The 16,038-nt window shown below is 42.5% G+C and overlaps 1 protein-coding gene across 18 annotated transcripts in view; it reads left to right on the top strand.

Annotated features, from left to right (window-relative positions):
- Nucleotides 1-16,038, top strand: part of LOC126995014 (uncharacterized) — a 60,224-nt gene that overhangs the window by 28,461 nt on the left and 15,725 nt on the right. For 7 of the 18 annotated variants that reach the window (XR_007749809.1, XR_007749807.1, XR_007749810.1 and 4 more), the window contains one exon: nucleotides 3,085-3,313. The exons of 7 other annotated variants lie outside the window; for them this stretch is intronic. The gene's annotated coding sequence lies outside the window, so the exon portion shown is untranslated. Of the gene's footprint in view, nucleotides 1-3,084; nucleotides 3,314-13,633; nucleotides 13,863-16,038 lie in introns of all 18 variants that reach the window. 4 more of the 18 variants (XR_007749808.1, XR_007749811.1, XR_007749803.1 and 1 more) reach the window with 3 other exon arrangements.

The following is a 16,038-nucleotide window of genomic DNA, read 5'->3' as shown; positions in this document are numbered from 1 at the left end:
GTCAAACTGCATCCAGGGTCACTAATATACCCATGCAAGTGGCCCAGACTCCTAGGAAATCACATCAACACAAACCAAATTACTACAGAATCACACCCAACACACCGAATTGCACCAGAATCACACCCAACACTCACTGAATTGCTCCAGAATCACACCCAACACACTGAATTACTCCAGAATTACACCCAACACACACTCAAATACACATGATTGACAATTAGCTTTGTGGACTGATTTTGGATCTATATTGTAATGCGGCGGGCAGCTATCAGTTGCATGAAACGCATATTTGTGTTGGCTGTTCGGGGGACCGGGGAGCCGAGTGTGCAAGGGAGGGAAGTGAAGGAAATTTAATTGTTAGTGTTGGTGTGTTGTGGTGACAAGTGAGTGTGTATTGCTTTTCTGAATGAGTCTATTATACCGCAGTCTGTTGAGGGAGGCTGTTCCAGTGGTGTATGGTGCGTGGAAAGTATGAGTGCTTGTATGCGTAAGTGTTAGTGTAATATGTTTGGTGTTTATGGATGTGTGTACGTTGGCTGTTTGCGCTGTGTAGGCTAGGTACGTGCGTGGGTCAATGTGAGTGTTTGTGATCTCGTACATAAGTCTGTGTGCTTGTGAAGAGGTTTCTTTGGCCGATGACCTAACCTAACCTATTATCTATATCTATTATCAGGTGTCGAATAGGGAATAAATCGGTTCAGTAATTTGCGTGGTGATGATTAAAGGGGATGAGGTTGATGGTAATGGGGCGGGCTGGGAGGAGGTGGAATACGGAAATGGCTTCATTTTTTTTTTTTTCATAAAAATAGCCTAATAAAATACATCGTAAAATGACAATAACTCCATTAGCGTTCATCGTAAAGCAATTCTGAAAGTACCATTCGATTCGGCGGACGTTTCTGCATGGGGTAGGTGCCCATTTCAAAGTTCATACTAAAAACTAAGCGATAAAATTCATCTTTTCTTGTTTTTCGCAAAGGGGACCATACCCCCTAACACCGTTAATTTTGCCTGGGGCGTTGATTTCAGGCCATGAACGGCTTCCTCATCCTTTTCTACATAAGATGAAATGCCTCTGGGAAATAGAAAAAGGAATAAAAGCGGTTTTTTTCTGTAAATCAAAAAAATCCCCGAACATTCCTGATAGTTATATGCAAATATATCCGTTAGTTTTTTATCTTAAAGCAATTCTGAGTGTACCATTCGATTCGTCGGAGTTTTCTGCATCGATTAGGTACCCTTTGCAAAGTTCAGAGTAAAAACTAAGCGAGAAATATCACATTTTCCATACACGTCGACACAACACCCATACTTATGAATTGCTGTTCCCTTAGCCTAGCCTAACTCGATTTCACGAGTTAGGTTAGAGTAAGAAAACAGCAATTCATAAGATTGGGTGTTGTGGGATGGGTCAAAAGAAGAAGAGGAAGAAGACCTTGCTCCGCGAAGCAGTGGTTACTGTGCATAGCTCCGTTATAAGGCCTCAAAAAGAGGAAGAAGATCTAGATGCTAGAATTCGGAAATAGGTCATATGGGGTGTCGAGTAGGGGGTTAATGAGGTCAGTAGATGGCGTGATGATAATTAGAGGGGGCGGGGATTCATGATAATGTGGGGGGGCTAATGTGAGTAGGTGGAATTCGTAATTAGGTCATGTTCGGTATCGAATAAGGGGTAAATGGGGTCAGTAAATTGCGTCGTGATAATTAAAGGGGGCGGGGGTTAACGGTAATGGGGAGGGGGCTAATGGGAGTAGGTGAAACTCGAAAATAGGTCATGTGAGATGTCGAATACTGGTAAAATGGGGTCAGTAAATTGCGTGGTGAAAATCAGAGGGGGCTGGGGTTAGGATAAGGAGGGGGGGGCTATTGGAAGTAGGTGGAATTCGTAATTAGGTCATGTTCGGTGTCGAATAGGGAGCAAAGGGGGTCAGTAAATTGCGTGGTGATAATTAAAAGGGGCGGGTAAGAAAAGTAATAGGGGGAGTTAATGGGAATAGGTGGAATTCGAAAATAGGTCATGTCAGGTGTCGATTAGGGAATAAATCGGGTCAGTAATTTGCGTGGTGATAATTAAAGGGGGATGAGGTTGATGGTAATGAGGGGAGCTAATGGGAGAAGGTGGAATACGGAAAGGACTTCCTTTTATTTATTTTTTATAAAAATAGCCTAATAAAATACATCGTAAAATGACAATAACTCCATTACCGTTCATCGTAAAGCAATTCTGAAAGTACCATTCGATTCGGCGGACGTTTCTGCATGGGGTAGGTGCCCATTTCAAAGTTCATACTAAAAACTAAGCGATAAAATTCAACTTTTCATGTTTTTGCTAAGGGGACCATACCCCCAAACACCGTTAATTTTGCCCGGTGCGTTGCTTTCAGGCCATGAACGGCTTCCTCATCCTTTTCTACATAAGATGAAATGCCTCTGGGAAATAGAAAAAGGAATAAAAGCGGTTTTTTTCTGTAAATCAACTACTACTACTACGTACTACTACTACTACTATATACTACTACAGGTGTTATAAAGTGAAAACAGATGTCATTATGTTCAAAAAGTAATTTATTATGACCTTTACATATCCATGCATTGACCTCAAGTTTATAATATATTCGAGGTCAAGGTTGATGTGTGTAGTTTTCATGTAGGGACAAGCTGGCTAAGTACAGCTTGACCCCTGACCCCCAAGATGAGCTGACGCGCAGGAATAGTTATAAGTCTACCCTCGTAAGACAGCATTTTTGAGGATATCAGTGCATTCAGTCAGTCAGTTATTCAGTCAGCCAGTCAGTGACAGTCAGTCCAACCGTTAAGAAAGTCAGTCAGTCTCACACACACACACACACACACACACACACACACACACACACACACACACACACACAGAGAGAGAGAGAGAGAGAGAGAGAGAGAGAGAGAGAGAGAGAGAGAGAGAGAGAGAGAGAGAGAGAGAGAGAGAGAGAGAGAGAGAGAATTATAGAAGCCATGAAGAGTTTTCTGGCAAAGATGTGGTGTGCAAGAAATAGGGAATTGGAAGATTTGTAATGGATACTGCTTGTGTTGTTTTGTTTATTACAGGTTGTGCCGATACGAAGGCATGACTCTCCAACGGGTCACCTGTACAGCAAGAGCAAGAGCAAGACCGCCAGCCCGCCTCGGCACCTCAGCCCGCCCCAAAGCTCCCTCCATGGCCTCCTGCAGGGCTTGAGGTGGTCAGGCTCCTCACAGTGCTGCCCCACGCAGTGCCAGGGCAGTGCCACACCTGTAATCTGCGGCGCCATGCCCGGTCTGAGGGCGCCGCTGGACTGTGAGTGTTTGACCTTATTTTGAAGCTACTATTTGACCATCGCAGGAATTATTACACGTTTCATTAGTCTTCATTAATGAATGAGTGCCTCAAGTCATTGTTTTGGCTCTGGGGTGCCGCACATAACCTATTCCCAAAGCTTAAAAAGGAGGTCAATCAGGTCACCAAATTACTCCAGAATCACACCCAACACTCACTGAATTGCTCCAGAATCACACCCAACACATTGAATTCCTCCAGAATCACACCCAACACACCGAATTACTCAACAATCACACCCAACACACACTGAATTGCTCCAGAATCACACCCAACACACTGAATTACTCTAGAATTACACCCAACACACACTCAAACACACATCATTGCCAGTTAGCTTTGTGGACTGATTCTGGATCTATATTATAATGCGGCGGGCAGCTGTCAGTTGCATGAAACGCATATTTGTGTTGGCTGTTCGGGGGACCGGGGAGCCGAGTGTGCAGGGGAGGGAAGTGAAGGAAGTGTAATTGTTAGTGTTGGTGTGTTGTGGTGACAAGTGAGTGTGTATTGCTTTTCTGAATGAGTCTATTGTACCGCAGTCTGTAGAGGGAGGCTGTTCCAGTGGTGTATGGTGCGTGGAAAGTTACTTGTTACTTGTGTTTCTTATTTATCTGGTCCCACTTCCGCCGAAGTGCTCTGCAGGACCCACATATTTAATTCATTAAATTTTCAATATTGATCACAACTTATATGCCATGTTAATTGTCAATGTTTCCATGTCAAACCATCAGAGAACAGAAATGTTTTTAGTTCTTTCTTAAATTTGGAGATATCCTTTGTTCTTCTAATGTCACACTACTGCTTGTATGCGTCAGTGTTAGTGTGATATGTTTGGTGTTTATGGATGTGTGTGTTACTCAGTACGTTGGCTGTTTGCGCTGTGTAGGCTAGGTACGTGCGTGGGTCAATGTGAGTGTTTGTGATCTCGTACATAAGTCTGTGTGCTTGTGAAGAGGTTTCTTTGGCCGATGACCTAACCTAACCTATTATCTATATCTATTATCAGGTGTCGAATAGGGAATAAATCGGTTCAGTAATTTGCGTGGTGATAATTAAAGGGGGATAAGGTTGATGGTAATGGGGCGGGCTAATGGGAGTAGGTGGAATACGGAAATGGCTTTTTTTTTTTATAAATAGCCTAATAATATACATCGTAAAATGAATATAAATCCATTAGCGTTCATCGTAAAGCAATTCTGAAAGTACCATTCGATTCGGCGGACGTTTCTGCATGGGGTAGGTGCCCATTTCAAAGTTCATACTAAAAACTAAGCGATAAAATTCATCTTCTCTTGTTTTTCGCAAAGGGGACCATACCCCCTAACAATGTCAATTTTGCCTGGGGCGTTGATTTCAGGCCATGAACGGCTTCCTCTTCCTTTTCTACATAAGATGAAATGCCTCTGGGAAATAGAAAAAGGAATAAAAGCGGTTTTTTTCTGTAAATCAAAAAAATCCCCGAACATTCCTGATAGTTATATGCAAATATATCCGTTAGTTTTTATCTTAGAACAATTCTGAGTGTACCCTTCGATTCGTCGGGGTTTTCTGCATCGATTAGGTACCCTTTCCAAAGTTCAGAGTAAAAACTAAGCGAGAAATATCACATTTTCCATACACGTCGACACAACACCCATACTTATGGATTGCTGTTCCCTTAGCCTAGCCTAACTCGATTTCACGAGTTAGGTTAGAGTAAGAAAACAACAATTCATAAGATTGGGTGTTGTTTGATGGGTCAAAAGAAGAAGAGGAAGAAAACCTTGTTCCGCGATGCAGTGGTTACCGTGCATAGCTCCGCTATAAGGACTCAAGAGGAGGAAGAAGATCTAGATGCTAAAATTCGGAAATAGGTCATATGGGGTGTCGAGTAGGGGGTTAATGGGGTCAGTAAATTGCGTGGTGATAATTAGAGGGGATGGGGGTTCATAATAATGTGGAGGGGGCTAATGGGAGTAGGTGGAATTCGTAATTAGGTCATGTTCGGTATCGAATAAGGGGTAAATGGGGTCAGTAAATTGCTTGGTGATAATTAAAGGGGGCGGGGGTTAATTGTAATTTGGGGGGAGCTAATGGGAGTAGGTGAAACTCGAAAATAGGTCATGTGAGGTGTCGAATGCTGGGTAAATGGGGTCAGTAAATTGCGTGGTGATAATCAGAGGTGGCGGGGTTTAGGGTAAGGGGGGGGGCTATTTGGAGTAGGTGGAATTGGTAATTAGGTCATGTTCGGTGTCGAATAGGGAGTAAATGGGGTCAGTAAATTGCATGGTGATAATTAAAGAGGGCGGCGGTGAAAACGAATGGAGGGGGCTAATGGGAATAGGTGGAATTCGAAAATAGGTCATGTCAGGTGTCGAATAGGGAATAAATCGGGTCAGTAATTTGCGTGGTGATAATTAAAGGGGGATGAGGTTGATCGTAATGTGGGGGGCTAATGGGAGTACGTGGAATACGGAAATGGCTTCATTTTATTTTTTTATATAAAAATAGCCTAATAAAATACATCGTAAAATAACAATAACTCCATTAGCGTTCATCGTAAAGCAATTCTGAAAGTACCATTCGATTCGGCGGACGTTTCTGCATGGGGTAGGTGCCCATTTCAAAGTTCATACTAAAAACTAAGCGATAAAATTCATCTTTTCTTGTTTTTCGCGAAGGGGACCATACCCCCAAACACCGCTAATTTTGCCTGGGGCGTTGATTTCAGGCCATGAACGGCTTCCTCATCCTTTTCTACATAAGATGAAATGCCTCTGGAAAATAGAAAAAGGAATAAAAGCGTTTTTTTCTGTAAATCAAAAAAATCCCCGAACATTCCTGATAGTTATATGCAAATATATCCGTTAGTTTTTATCTTAAAGCAATTCTGAGTGTACCATTCGATTCGTCGGAGTTTTCTGCATCGATTAGGTACGCTTTGCAAAGTTCAGATTAAAAACTAAGCGAGAAATATCACATTTTTTATACACGTCGACACAACACCCAAACTTATGAATTGCTGTTCCATTAGCTTAACCTAACTCGATTTCACGAGTTAGGTTAGAGTAAGAAAACAGCAATTCATAAGATTGGGTGTTGAGGGAAGGGTCAAAAGAAGAAGAGGAAGAAGACCTTGCTCCGCGATGCAGTGGTTACCGTGCATAGTTCCGTTATAAGGCCTCAAGAAGAGAAAGAAGATCTAGATGCTAGAATTCGGAAATAGGTCATATGGGGTGTCGAGTAGGGGGTTAATGGGGTCAGTAAATTGTTTGGTGATAATTAGATAGGGCAGGGGCTCATGATAATGTGGGGGGGGCTAATGGGAGTAATTGGAATTCGTAATTAGGTCATGTTCGGTATCGAATAAGGGGTAAATGGGGTCAGTAAATTGCGTGGTGATAATTAAAGATGGCGGGGGTTAACGGTAGTTTAGGGGGCTAATGGGAGTAGGTGAAACTCGAAAAAAGGTCATGTGAGGTGTCGAATACTGGTTAAATGGGGTCAGCAAATTGCGTGGTGATAATCAGAGGGGGCGGGGGGTTAGGGTAAGGGGGGGGGCTATTGGGAGTAGGTGGAATTCGTAATTAGGTCATGTTCGGTGTCGAATAGGGAGTAAATGGGGTCAGTAAATTGCGTGGTGATAATTAAAGTGGGCGGTGGTGAAAAGTAATGGGGTGGGCCTAATGGGAATAGGTGGAATTTGAAAATAGGTCATGTCAGGTGTCGAATAGGGAATAAATCGGGTCAGTAATTTGCGTGGTGATAATTAAACGGGGATGAGGTTGATCGAAATGTGGGGGGAATATGGAAATGGCTTCATTTTATTTTATTTTTATAAAAATAGCCTAATAATATACATCGTAAAATGACAATAACTCCATTAGCGTTCATCGTAAAGCAATTCTGAAAGTACCGTTCGATTCCGCGGACGTTTCTGCATGGGGTAGGTGCCCATTTCAAAGTTCATACTAAAAACTAAGCGATAAAATTCATCTTTTCTTGTTTTTCGCAAAGGGGACCATACCCCCAAACACCGTTAATTTTGCCTGGGCGTTAATTTCAGGCCATGAACGGCTTCCTCATCCTTTTCTACATAAGATGAAATGCCTCTGGGAAATAGAAAAAGGAATAAAAGCGTTTTTTTCTGTAAATCAAAAAAATCCCCGAACATTCCTGATAGTTATATGCAAATATATCCGTTAGTTTTTATCTTAGAGCAATTCTGAGTGTACCATTCGATTCGTCGGAGTTTTCTGCATCGATTAGGTACCCTTTGCAAAGTTCAGAGTAAAAACTAAGCGAGAAATATCACATTTTCCATTCATGTCGACACAACACTCAACCTTATGAATTGCTGTTCCCTTAATTTAACCTAACTCGATTTCACAGGTTACGTTAGAGTAAGAAAACAGCAATTCATAAGATTGGGTGTTGTGGGATGGGTCAAAAGAAGAAGAGGAAGAAGACCTTGCTCCGCAATGCAGTGGTTACTGTGCATAGCTCCGTTATAAGGCCTCAAGAAGAGGAAGAAGGTCTAGATTTTAGAATTCGGAAATAGGTCATATGGGGTGTCGAGTAGGGGGTTAATGGGGTCAGTAAATTGCGTGGTGATAATTAGAGGGGGCGGAGGCTCATGATAATGTGGGGGGGCTAATGGAATGGTGGAATTGGAATAATTAGGTCAGGTTCGGTATCGAATAAGGGGTAAATGGGGTCAGTAAATTGCGTGGTGATAATTAAAGGGGGCGGGGGTTAACGGTAATTGAGGGGCTAATGGGAGTAGGTGAAACTCGAAAATAGGTCATGTGAGGTGTCGAATACTGGGTAAATGGGGTCAGTAAATTGCGTGGTGATAATCAGAGGGGGCGAAGGGTTAGGGTAAAGGGGTTGGGCTATTGGGAGTAGGTGGAATTCGTAATTAGGTCATGTTCGGTGTCGAATAGGAGTAAATGGGTCAGTATATTGCGTGGTGATCATTAAAGGGGGCGGTGGTGAAAAGGAATCGGGGGTAAGATTGTAATAGGTGGAATTCGAGAATAGGTCATGTCAGGTGTCGAATAAGGAATAAATCTGGTCAGTAATTTGCGTGGTGATAATTAAAGGGGGATGGAGTTGATGATAATGGGGGGGGGGACTAATGGGAGTAGGTGGAATACGGAAATGGCTTCATTTTATTTTATTTTTATAAAAAATAGCCTAATAAAATACATCGTAAAATGACAATAACTCCATTAGCGTTCATCGTAAAGCAATTCTGAAAGTACCATTTGATTCGGCGGACGTTTCTGCATGGGGTAGGTGCCCATTTCAAAGTTCATACTAAAAACTAAGCGATAAAATTCATCTTTTCTTGTTTTTCGCAAAGGGGACCATACCCCCAAACACCGTTAATTTTGCCTGGGTTGTTGATTTCAGGCCATGAACGGCTTCCTCATCCTTTTCTACATAAGATGAAATGCCTCTGGGAAATAGAAAAAGGAATAAAAGTTGTTTTTTCTGTAAATCAAAAAAATCATCGAACATTCCTGATAGTTATATGCAAATATATCCGTTAGTTTTTATCTTAGAGCAATTCTGAGTGTACCATTCGATTCGTCGGAGTTTTCTGCATCGATTAGGTACCCTTTGCAAAGTTCAGAGTAAAAACTAAGCGAGAAATATCACATTTTCCATACACGTCGACACAACACCCATACTTATGAATTTCTGTTCCATTAGCCTAACCTAACTCGATTTCACGAGTTAGGTTAGAGTAAGAAAACAGCAATTCATAAGATTGGGTGTTGTGTGATGGGTCAAAAGAAGAAGAGGAAGAAGACCTTGCTCCGCGATGCAGTGGTTACCGTGCATAGCTCCGTTATAAGGACTCAAGAGGAGGAAGAAGATCTAGATGCTAGAATTCGGAAATAGGTCATATGGGGTGTCGAGTAGGGGGTTAATGGGGTCAGTAAATTGCGTGGTGATAATTAGAGGGGATGGGGGTTCATGATAATGTTGGGGGAAGCTAATGTGAGTAGGTGGAATTCGTAATTAGGTTATGTTCGGTATCGAATAAGGGGTAAATGGGGTCAGTAAATTGCGTTGTGATAATTAGAGGGGGCGGGGGTTCATGATAATGTGGAGGAGGGCTAATAGGAGTAGGTGGAATTCGTAATTAGGTCATGTTCGGTATCGAATAAGGGGTAAATTAGGTCAGTAAATTGCATGGTGATATTTAAAGGGGGCGGGGGTTAACGGTAATGGCGGGGGGGGCTAATGGGAGTAGATAAAACTCGAAAATAGGTCATGTGAGGTGTCCAATACTGATTAAATGGGGTCAGTAAATTGCCTGGTGATAATCACAGGGGACGGAGGGTTAGGGTAAGGGGGGAGGGGGCTATTTGGAGTAGGTGGAATTGTCATGTTCGGTGTCGAATAGGGAGTAAATGGGGTCAGTAAATTGCGTGGTGATAATTAAAGGGGGTGGGAATAAAAAGTAATTTGGTTGCTAAAGGGAATAGGTGGAATTCGAAAATAGGTCATGTCAGGTGTCGAATAGGGATTAAATCGGGTCAGTAATTTACGTGGTGTTAATTAAAGGGGGATGAGGTTTATGGTAAGGGGGGGGGGGTTAATGGGAGTAGGTAGAATACGGTAATGACTTGATTTTATTTTTTTATATAAAAATAGCCTAATAAAATACATCGTAAAATGACAATAACTCCATTAGTGTTCATCGTAAGGCAATTCTGAAAGTATCGTTCGATTCGGCGGACGTTTCTGCATAGTTCTGCAAAGTTCAGAGTAAAAACTAAGCGAGAAACATCACATTTTCCATACACGTCGACACAACACCCATACTTATGAATTGCTGTTCCATTAATCTAACTTAACTCGATTTCACGAGTTAGGTTAGAGTAAGAAAAAAGCAATTCATAAGATTGGGTATTGTGTGATGGGTCAAAAGAAGAAGAGGAAGAAGACCTTGTTCCGCGATGCAGTGGTTACCGTGAATAGCTCTATTATAAGGCCTCAAGAAGAGGAAGAAGATCTAGATGCTAGAATTCGGAGATGGGTCATATGGGGTGTCGAGTAGATGGTTAATGGGGTCAGTAATTTGCGTGGTGATAATTAGAGGGGGCGGGGGGCTAGGGTAAGGAGGGTTGGCTTTTCGGAGTATATGGATTTCGTAATTAGGTCATGTTCGGTGTCGAATAGGGAGTAAAACGGCTCAATAAATTGCACGGTGATAATTAAAGGGGGCGGGGGTTAAAAGTATTGGGGGGGGGGCTAATGGGAATAGGTGGAATTCGAAAATAGGTCATGTAAGGTCTCGAATAGGGAATAAATCGGGTCAGTAATTTGCGTGGTGATAATTAAAGGGGGATGAGGTTGATGTTAATAGGGGGGGGCCAATGGGAGTAGGTGGAATACGGAAAGGGCTTCATTTTATTTTATTTTTATAAAAATAGCCAAATGAAACACATCGTAAAATGACAATAATTCCATTAGCGTTCATCGTAAAGCAATTCTGAAAGTACCATTCTATTCGGCGGACGTTTCTGCATGGGGTAGGTGCCTTATTCAAAGTTCATACTAAATACTAAGCGATAAAATTCATCTTTTCTTGTTTTTCGCAGAGGGGACCAATCCCCCCAAACTCCGTTAATTTTGCCTGGGGCGTTGATTTCAGGCCATGAACGGCTTCCTCATCCTTTTCTACATAAGATGAAATGCCTCTGGGAAATAGAAAAAGGAATAAAAGCGGGTTTTTTTCTGTAAATCAAAAAAATCGCCAAACATTCCCGATAGTTATATTCAAATATATCCGTTAGTTTTTATCTTAGAGCAATTCTGTGTGTACCATTCGATTCATCGGAGTTTTCTGCATCGATTATGTACCCTTTGCAAAGTTCAGAGAAAAACTAAGCGAGAAATATCACATTTTCCATACACGTCGACACAACACCCATACTTATGAATTGATGTTTCATTAGTCTAACCTAACTCGATTTCACGAGTTAGGTTAGAGTAAGAAAACAGCAATTCATAAGATTGGGTGTTGAGGGAAGGGTCAAAAGAAGAAGAGGAAGAAGACCTTGCTCCGCGATGCAGTGGTTACCGTGCATAGCTCCGTTATAAGGCCTCAAGAAGAGAAAGAAGATTAAGATGCTAGAATTCGGAAATAGGTTATATGGGGTGTAGAGTAGGGGGTTAATGGGGTCAGTAAATTGCGTGGTGATAATTAGATAGGGCGGGGGTTAACGGTAATTGGGGGGGCTAATGAGAGTAGGTGAGACTCGAAAATAGGTCATGTGAGGTGTCGAATACTGGTTAAATGGGGTCAGCAAATTGCTTGGTGATAATCAGAGGGGGCGGGGGGTTAGGGTTAGTGGGGGGGGGGGGGGGGGGCTATTGGGTGTATGTGGAATTCGTAATTAGGTCATGTTCGGTGTCGAATAGGGAGTAAATGGGGTCAGTAAATTGCGTGGTGATAATTAAAGGGGGCGGTGGTGAAAAGTAATGAGGGGGGATAATTGAAATAGGTGGAATTCGAAAATAGTTTATGTCAGGTGTCGAATAGGGAATATATCGGGTCAGTAATTTGCGTGGTGATAATTAAAGGGGGATGAGGTTGATCGTAATGTAGGGGGCTTCATTTTATTTAATTTTTATATCAATAGCCTAATAATATACATCGTAAATTGACAAAAACTCCATTAGCGTTCATCGTAAAGCAATTCTGAAAGTACCATTCGATTCGGCGGACGTTTCGGCATGGGTTAGGTGCCCATTTAAAAGTTCAAACTAAAAACTAAGCGATAAAATTCAACTTTTCTTGTTTTTCGCAAAGGGGACCATACCCCCAAACACCGTTAATTTTGCCTGGGGCGTTGATATCAGGCCATGAACTGCTTCCTCATCCTTTTCTACATTAGATGAAATGCCTCTAGGAAATAGAAAAAGGAATAAAAGCGGTTTTTTTTTGTAAATCAAAAAAATCCCCGACCATTCCAGATAGTTATATACAAATATATCCGTTAGTTTTTATCTTAGAGCAATTCTGAATGTACCATTCGATTCATCGGAGTTTTCTGCATCGATTAGGTGCCCTTTGCAAAGTTCAAAGTAAAAAGTAAGCGAGAAATATCATATTTTCTATACACGTCGACACAACACCCATACTTATGAATTGCTGTTCCATTACCCTAACCTAACTCGATTTCACGAGTTAGGTTAGAGTAAGAAAACAGCAGTTCAAAAGACTGGGTATTGTGGAATGGTTCAAAAGAAGAAGAGGAAGAAGACCTTGCTCCGCGATGCAGTGGTTACTGTGCATAGCTCCATTATAAGGCCTCAAGAAGAGGAAGAAGGTCTAGATTTTAGAATTCGGAAAGATGTCATATGGGGTGTCGAGTAGGGTGTTAATGGGGTCAGTAAATTGCTTGATGATAATTAGAGGGGGCGGGGGCTTATGATAATGTGGGGCGGCTAATGTGAGTAGGTGGAGTTCGTAATTAGGTCATGTTCGGTATCGAATAAGGGATAAATGGGGTCAGTAAATTGCATGGTGATAATTAAAGGGGACAGGGGTTAGCGGTAATGGGGGGGGGGCTAATGGGAATAGGTGAAACTCGAAAATAGGTCATGTGAGGTGTCGATTACTGGTTAATTTTGCCTGGTGCGTTGCTTTCAGGCCATGAACGGCTTCCTCATCCTTTTCTACATTAGATGAAATGCCTCTGGGAAATAGAAAAAGGAATAAAAGCGATTTTTTTCTGTAAATCAACTACTACTACCACGTACTACTACTACTACTACTATATATTACTACAGGTGTTATAAAGTGAAAACAGATGTCATTATGTTCAAAAAGTAATTTATTATGACCTTTACATATCCATGCATTGACCTCAAGTTTATAATATATTCGAGGACAAGGGCGATGTGTGTTGTTTTCATGTAGGGACAAGCTGGCTAAGTACAGCTTGACCCCTGACCCCAAGATGAGCTGACGCGCAGGAATAGTTATAAGTCTACCCTCGTAAGACAGCATTTTTGAGGATATCAGTGCATTCAGTCAGTCAGTTATTCAGTCAGCCAGTCAGTGACAGTCAGTCTCACACTCACACACACACACACACACACAGAGAGAGAGAGAGAGAGAGAGAGAGAGAGAGAGAGAGAGAGAGAGAGAGAGAGAGAGAGAGAATTATAGAAGCCATGAATAGTTTTCTGGCAAAGATGTGGTGTTCAAGAAATAGGGAATTGGAAGATTTGTAATGGATACTGCTTGTGTTGTTTTGTTTATTACAGGTTGTGCCGATACGAAGGCATGACTCTCCAACGGCTCACCTGTACAGCAAGAGCAAGAGCAAGACCGCCAGCCCGCCTTGGCCCCTCAGCCCGCCCCAAGGCTCCCTCTATGGCCTCCTGCAGGGCTTGAGGTGGTCAGGCTCCCCACAGTGCTGTCCCTCGCAGTGCCAGGGCAGTGCCACACCTGTAAGCTGCGGCGCCATGCCCGGTTTGAGGGCGCCGCTGGCCTGTGAGTGTTGACCTCGTGTTTGACCTTATTTTGAAGCTACTATTTGACCATCGCAGGAATTATTACACGTTTCATTAGTCTTCATTAATGAATGAGTGCCTGAAGTGTCTGTTTTGGCTCTGGGTGCCGCACATAACCTATTCCCAAAGGTTAAAAAGGAGGTCAATCAGGCTTTCACGAGTGAAACCAAATTACTCCAGAATCACACCCAACACACCGAATTGCTCCAGCATCACACCCAACACACTGAATTACTCCAGAATCATACCCAACACACACTGAATTGCTCCAGAATCACACCCAACACATTGAATTCCTCCAGAATCACACCCAACACATTGAATTCCTCCAGAATCACACCCAACACACACTGAAGTACTCCAGAATCAAACCCAGCACACACTGAATTACTCCAGAATCACACCCAACACACCAAATTGCTCCAGAATCACACCCAACACACACTAAATTACTCCAGAATCATACCCAAAACACACTGAATTGCTCCAGAATTATACCCAACACATTGAATTCCTCCAGAATCACACCCAACACATTGAATTCCTCCAGAATCACACCCAACACACACTGAATTACTCCAGAATCACACCCAACACACACTGAATTACTCCAGAATCACACCCAATACACCGAATTGCTCCAGAATCACACCCAACACACTGAATTACTCCAGAATCATGACCAACACACACTGAATTGCTCCAGAATCATACCCAACACATTGAATTCCTCCAGAATCACACCCAACACATTGAATTCCTCCAGAATCACACCCAACACACACTGAATTACTCCAGAATCACACCCAACACACCGAATTGCTCCAGAATCACACCCAACACACTGAATTACTCCAGAATCATACCCAACACACACTGAATTGCTCCAGAATCACACCCAACACATTGAATTCCTCCAGAATCACACCCAACACATTGAATTCCTCCTGAATCACACCCAACACACTGAATTACTCCAGAATCACACCCAACACACACTGAATTACTCCAGAGTCACACCCAATACACACTGAATTACTCCAGAATCACACCCAACACACCGAATTGCTCCAGAATCACACCCAACACACTGAATTACTCCAGAATCATACCCAACACACACTGAATTGCTCCAGAATCACACCCAACACATTGAATTCCTCCAGAATCACACCCAACACATTGAATTCCTCCAGAATCACACCCAACACACTGAATTACTCCAGAATCACACCCAACACACACTGAATTGCTCCAGAATCACACCCAACACACCGCATTGCTCCAGAATCACACCCAACACACTGAATTACTCCAGAATCATACCCAGCACACACTGAATTGCTCCAGAATCACACCCAACACATTGAATTCCTCCAGAATCACACCCAACACATTGAATTCCTCCAGAATCACACCCAAAACACACTGAATTACTCCAGAATCACACCCAACACACACTGAATTACTCCAGAATCACACCCAACACACACTCAAACACACATGATTGCCAGTTAGCTTTGTGGACTGATTCTAGATAATGCGGCGGGCAGCTATCAGTTGCATGAAACGCATATTTGTGTTGGCTGTTCGGGGGACCGGGGAGCCGAGTGTGCAGGGGAGGAAAGTGAAGGAAGTGTAATTGTTAGTGTTGGTGTGTTGTGGTGACAAGTGAGTGTGTATTAGTATTCTGAATGAGTCTATTGTACCGCAGTCTGTAGAGGGAGGCTGTTCCAGTGGTGTATGCTGCGTGGAAAGTATGAAAGTATGAAAGTATACCCGTTAGTTTTTATCTTAGAGCAATTCTGAGTGTACCATTCGATTCGTCGGAGTTTTCTGCATCGATTAGTTACCCTTTGCAAAGTTGAAAGTAAAAACTAAGCGAGAAATATCACATTTTACATACACGTCGACACAACACCCATACTTATGAATTGCTGTTCCATTAGTCTAACCTAACTCGATTTCACGAGTTAGGGTAAGAAAACAGCAATTCATAAGATTGGGTGTTGTGGGATGGGTCAAAAGAAGAAGAGGAAAAAGACCTTGCTCCGCAATGCAGTGGTTACTGTGCATAGCTCCGTTATAAGGCCTCAAGAAGAGGAAGAAGGTCTAGATTTTAGAATTCGGAAAGAGGTCATATGGGGTGTCGAGTA

This window comes from Eriocheir sinensis, unplaced genomic scaffold (assembly GCF_024679095.1).
Source record: "Eriocheir sinensis breed Jianghai 21 unplaced genomic scaffold, ASM2467909v1 Scaffold954, whole genome shotgun sequence".
Lineage (NCBI taxonomy): Eukaryota > Metazoa > Arthropoda > Malacostraca > Decapoda > Varunidae > Eriocheir > Eriocheir sinensis.
This window is presented reverse-complemented; position numbering and strand designations above follow the sequence as displayed.